Source organism: Sander lucioperca, chromosome 16, assembly GCF_008315115.2.
Source record: "Sander lucioperca isolate FBNREF2018 chromosome 16, SLUC_FBN_1.2, whole genome shotgun sequence".
In the NCBI taxonomy this organism is placed as follows: domain Eukaryota; kingdom Metazoa; phylum Chordata; class Actinopteri; order Perciformes; family Percidae; genus Sander; species Sander lucioperca.
The window spans coordinates 1,549,470-1,556,042 of record NC_050188.1 but is presented as its reverse complement, the minus strand read 5'-3'; positions in this window follow the sequence as shown (position 1 = coordinate 1,556,042).

Genomic DNA, 6,573 nt, shown 5'->3' with positions numbered 1-6,573 from the left:
GATATATTGCTTTTTGTGTCCGAGCCTTGCAGATCTATACCCTGTCTACTCTGGATTATTGACTCATTTTCAAAATTTTGAGGTTATAGGGTAAATTGGTCCAAGTCAGAAGCGTTACCTTTAACAGCTCAGTTCCCAGTAACAGCCTTCCAATCAGGTGCATTTCCAACACATTCTCACTCCCATTGTGTAAAATATGGACGCTTGGTCAGGTGCCTTTGGCACGGTTTAGGAAATGTGACACGTGGGACACGATCCCCAGTCTCCTGGGTTAGAAGTCCTAGGTTGTTTGACCCATCCACCACCCCAACAAACCTCCCTATCCGGATTGCTACCATAGTCGATCTTAGTGCTACGTCATTTTCAAATGCCGTGTAGTTGCTGCTCTCCCTGGTGCTTTCTATACACACGCTGAAGGGTGCTTTTTGCGTTGTTTCTGACGCTGACAGCCACTGCCAAAACGCCCATATTTTACGAGTTAAGAGTGAGAACGGGTTGGCATTTCAGTGGCCAAAGCAGGGTATCGTATATCTGGGTATCTTATTCTCTCCACAGTTAAAAGAGCTTGTTAAAGTCAATTTGGATCCAATATTTAATAAAATCTCTTGTTATGTTAATAGACGGGCGGTTTTGTATTGAGCAATCTGTTCTTGCCCCATTATCACCCCTAAAAAGCCTGTCTGTCAAACTATATGGTGAGGCAAAAACACATCTGATAATCTCTCACTTAAAAGTAGTTTTAACTGAATCCATATCTAAATGCCTCATCAAGTATCTGGTGGAATCCAAAGTTATGTATTGGTAGATATCCCGTTTTATGGAGGGACAGGATGGAAAAGGGAATTGTTACACTCTGGGATATGTATCTTGGTGGCATATTGAAATCCTGTAAAGATGTGGTACAGCAAATCCCCAGGTCCTAATTTTTTTAATAATTTGCAACTTCGCTTTCTGTTTCTGGTTTTCTGGGATCCAGTTCCTCAGGTCCAAAGGCATCAGAATGTTTAGATAAGGTGTTGAAGAACTTTGGGAAAGGTCCTGAGGCCTCTGGGTATTAAAGCTTATGCAGAACTTAGGGGATGAAGCCTGGAAGGAATTTACTCATCTTGATGACCCGATTGAGTTTTGACTTCACCTAAATGTAACACGAGAAGTTACAGCTAACGCTACACACAGAGAACTTAGCCTATTTTCCTTTTCAAACACACACTAAATGATTGTTTTGTTTACATTAACTTCAACTCACTTGTTTTTATGATATAAATAACTCCTTTACTTGTGTTGTTCCTTGTCCATCCAATATTGCATTTTGATGATTAATAAATTATTGTTTATTAACATGGTTGAGGTTAAATCAAGGATATTTTTGATTAATAAAATAAATGAACTTTATATTGTATGTTATATTGCAAGCAAAACATACACATTTTGTTTTGTAGTGTTTTATTGTGTTTTTACGCTCCCTTGCAAAAACTCTTTCTTCATGTGGGACAATAAAGATTATTATTATTAAATGACATGCCAGAACCTTTTTCTGTGTAAGTAGATGACACCATATGATGCCATCACATTTTTACGCAACTGCAGGAGCACATTCAGCTCAACCCAGGCATTGAGAACACTATGTCATTTGTAAACTGTAAAGTGAGTAATCTGTACAATAATTTCGGGAAATTACTGCTAATTTCCTAATGATTTGTGGTGACTTGCAGTATCGGGGGAGTAGCCTAGTGAACTGTTTTTGGTCTCTACCAACTCCAGAGGAAAATATCTGGCTCTTTACAGGGCTTGACAGTAACGGTTGCCTGGTTGCCCTTGGCAACCAGATTGAGTCAATTGGCAATCGTTTCGTGGCCCTTCGGCAACCACCTGTTCAATATTTGTTTGTTTTTATGTATAAAAACAAATCAAAACTTTAAAAACTGGAAAATCTTATTACAAAAGAAGTCAATATTTTCTTTGGTTGTCTCCGTAAAGCACTACGCTCATGAGCAACACATTTCAGCTGTTGTAAAACGGCTTTCCACACACGCACGTTTGCTGGTTGTTTGACCCATCCACCACCCCAACAAACCTCCGGATTGCTACCATAGTCGATCTTAGTGCTACGTCATTTTCAAATGCCGTGTAGTTGCTGCTCTCCCTGGTGCTTTCTATACACACGCTGAAGGGTGCTTTTTGCGTTGTTTCTGACGCTGACAGCCACTGCCAAAACGCCCATATTTTACGAGTTAAGAGTGAGAACGGGTTGGCATTTCAGTGGCCAAAGCAGGGTATCGTATATCTGGGTATCTTATTCTCTCCACAGTTAAAAGAGCTTGTTAAAGTCAATTTGGATCCAGTATTTAATAAAATCTCTTGTTATGTTAATAGACGGGCGACTGTCAATCTCTCAAAAGCAAGGAAGGTCAATGTTATAAAAATCAGTCCCTCCAGGATTTCGCGATGTGACGATCGCAACAATTCACGCAAATTCAACTACGGCAACTCGCAATTTTGACCAATCACCGCAACTTTACCGCAAATTTGACAAATAATTGGAGTTTCCCGCGACTTCAACCAATCACAGCAGTCCCACGTGCCAGACTTTGCGTCAGTATGTGACTCTGAGGACCACTGACCAAGCGGGAGTGAGAATGGGTTGACGTAACACACGTATGTCGCCAAATTAATTTCCTTGTTTTCTGATATGAAGACGAGACGTGTGTGACTCGAACATCTCACATTTACCAACAAAATGTACAGCGAAAGACCGTTTCAGACCGTCCTGCCAACCTGTATACATTTTAGCATCAATGTACGCTGCCACGTTTCTACACTCTAAAGTCACTGAAAGCGGCTGCTGTTTCAATCCTGTCGGCTCTCTGCAGCGGGCGGGGCTGCTGCTCAGTTCCCCTCGCGACTGACGCACGTACACACACAAACACACACGGTGGATGCAGGAAAAACTGGAGATGAAACGTACACGATGACCTAAATTGAGGACAGCTACGCTTGTTATTGTAAGTGCAATGATAAGTTAAAGTCCAATAAGTACTTCATCAAATGTATGAATGTGTCCCAGCCCAGGTTAGGAAATGAACTAACAATGTAAAGATCAACAAGCCATTGACACATATGTTCAAATTTGATTCATTCAATACATTATTATTTTATATCTTAAATCCAGCAGCCATCTTCATATTATACCAACATTTGCAGCATCCTGAGCCTTTTTGGTAAGGTTACTAGGAAATCTCAGCCCAGAGTAGTTTTATTCTCCCCAAAACAAGTTTCCTTTCATTTTTAAAGAAGTATACCAAAAACATTGCAACTTTTTTAAGCAATTTTCACTGTCTCTGGCAACAAAAATACAAAAGACATCGCAACTTTGATCGCATTTTTTTTCCAAAAGCTCCCGCAGAACCAGGCATTTTGGGCTTGAACAATCTCAAAAAAAGGCCACAAAATCCTGGAGGGAATGAAAAATTGTTTGTGTTCCCAAGCTGAATTACCTTATACAATCTCTTCCTCTGGAGGTCATATTTTTAAAAGTTTGACAGTGTAACAAGGACATTGATATGGAATGGTAAAAAACCCTGACTACTTTCTGATAAATTACAAAGACTGACTGATAGGAGGTTTGGGTCCACCAAAAATGTTGTATTACTACTATGCTTTAATTTAAGGCATCTGGCCCACTGGTCATTTCCTCCTGAGAGAGCCACACCCTGGTTTTGTATTGAGCAATCTGTTCTTGCCCCATTATCACCCCTAAAAAGCCTGTCTGTCAAACTATATGGTGAGGCAAAAACACATCTGATAATCTCTCACTTAAAAGTAGTTTTAACTGAATCCATATCTAAATGCCTCATCAAGTATCTGGTGGAATCCAAAGTTATGTATTGGTAGATATCCCGTTTTATGGAGGGACAGGATGGAAAAGGGAATTGTTACACTCTGGGATATGTATCTTGGTGGCATATTGAAATCCTGTAAAGATGTGGTACAGCAAATCCCCAGGTCCTAATTTTTTTAATAATTTGCAACTTCGCTTTCTGTTATTGGGGATTTGGGGATCCAGTTCCTCAGGTCCAAAGGCATCAGAATGTTTAGATAAGGTGTTGAAGAACTTTGGGAAAGGTCCTGAGGCCTCTGGGTATTAAAGCTTATGCAGAACTTAGGGGATGAAGCCTGGAAGGAATTTACTCATCTTGATGACCCGATTGAGTTTTGACTTCACCTAAATGTAACACGAGAAGTTACAGCTAACGCTACACACAGAGAACTTAGCCTATTTTCCTTTTCAAACACACACTAAATGATTGTTTTGTTTACATTAACTTCAACTCACTTGTTTTTATGATATAAATAACTCCTTTACTTGTGTTGTTCCTTGTCCATCCAATATTGCATTTTGATGATTAATAAATTATTGTTTATTAACATGGTTGAGGTTAAATCAAGGATATTTTTGATTAATAAAATAAATGAACTTGATATTGTATGTTATATTGCAAGCAAAACATACACATTTTGTTTTGTAGTGTTTTATTGTGTTTTTACGCTCCCTTGCAAAAACTCTTTCTTCATGTGGGACAATAAAGATTATTATTATTAAATGACATGCCAGAACCTTTTTCTGTGTAAGTAGATGACACCATATGATGCCATCACATTTTTACGCAACTGCAGGAGCACATTCAGCTCAACCCAGGCATTGAGAACACTATGTCATTTGTAAACTGTAAAGTGAGTAATCTGTACAATAATTTCGGGAAATTACTGCTAATTTCCTAATGATTTGTGGTGACTTGCAGTATCGGGGGAGTAGCCTAGTGAACTGTTTTTGGTCTCCACCAACTCCAGAGGAAAATATCTGGCTCTTTACAGGGCTTGACAGTAACGGTTGCCTGGTTGCCCTTGGCAACCAGATTGAGTCAATTGGCAATCGTTTCGTGGCCCTTCGGCAACCACCTGTTCAATATTTGTTTGTTTTTATGTATAAAAACATTTCAAAACTTACAAAACTGGAAAATCTTATTACAAAAGAAGTCAATATTTTCTTTGGTTGTCTCCGTAAAGCACTACGCTCATGAGCAACACATTTCAGCTGTTGTAAAACGGCTTTCCACACACGCACGTTTGCCGTGAAAACATACAGGCAACACAGTTTTCTGTTCACTTTAACGGCGCACGTTAAAATACTGCGCATGTTAAAATGCGGTGCTAATATGGCACTGGTGCCCGGTATCTACCGAACGGAATACAACGTGGTTTTCCCCTGAACACTTGGCCTTTGAGCCATGAGGTCACAGCGAGATCTTTTGAGGAATTGTGGGCATTACCTCTAGTGAAAGTTTCCCTGTTTTGTCCTCTGAAAAGTGTCTCAGTGTGTAAAATCACTGACAGGAGCGCGTAGCTCGGGTGAAATCCATACATACCGCTCGGCTTTTTATGAGAACAAACAGAAGTCTGACAAAGGTGTCTCTGGTGTGATAACAATCATCAGACAAAGGTAAGCGGCTCGAGTGAAGTTTATACACGCTACCCGGCCTTTTTCAGACATATCAGAAATGCACAAAAAACTGTGAACATGTGTGCTACATTCTGGGTGAAATAAGAGAATTGTTTTGCCGTTGTGACCATACGGCTGAGTTTGTTGTTGTGCACTGTGAGCATGTGTGCCAAAACCTAGGTGTCTTGACCGTACACTCTGGGTGAATTAAGTGAATTGTTTTGCCGTTGTGATCATATGGCTGGATCTATAATTTCCGTGACCGTGTAATTATACGTAATAGCTATTACAGGAACCGTGACCGAGCTTCCTGATCCAATTGGTACAGTCTTCCTTTGTATTTTTCTTGTGACTGCTGACATTGCTGTTGTGCCAGGTGTTTTCGACATTGTGCAAGAGCATTCAGTTTCCCTTTTTCTTCTCTCTGCAAAGTGCATGAAAAACATTTGTGGACACGCAGTAAGGACTCAGATTGATTAGTACGAGTGTCAAATTAACTGTAAACGGAGCTCTGGACACTCCGGTCTCTAAACCCAGGTGCTAACATTTTTTCTGGTGGCAGTGTGTTGGTTCATAGTTGTTTGCTGTGTTTTGTGTAATATCTGGCGTTGTTTGTCGGTTTTGCTTGTTCTTGTGTGTCTTTTTTATAGTCTGTTTTGCTTGTGTGATATCTGATTGTTTTACATGTGCTGATTGTGGTTGAGCTGTTTTGGTTGTCTTTGTCTGTTTCTCTGTGTACGTATGAGGTTTTGTAGTTTGGGGTTAACTGTGCATATTAAGTAGATAATATCATAGGAGATACCCCGGGGAGAGGTTGATAACTCCCCGTCTCAGATCGGTACACTACTGATCGAATCATCTAATTTTTTATATATAATAGAATAATACCTATATGACTGTTAATAGAATACAATAATCTACTTACTTTAGACTGCTGCTGAGTGTCATTTCTATAACTCTTACACCTGACTCTCATTAATGATCATTGTGATACGGGTAACATTGTATAAGGTTAAAATCCTATGAAACACCATAGTGATAGTTACTCATGATATAAGGTGTCCCCCACAACTATA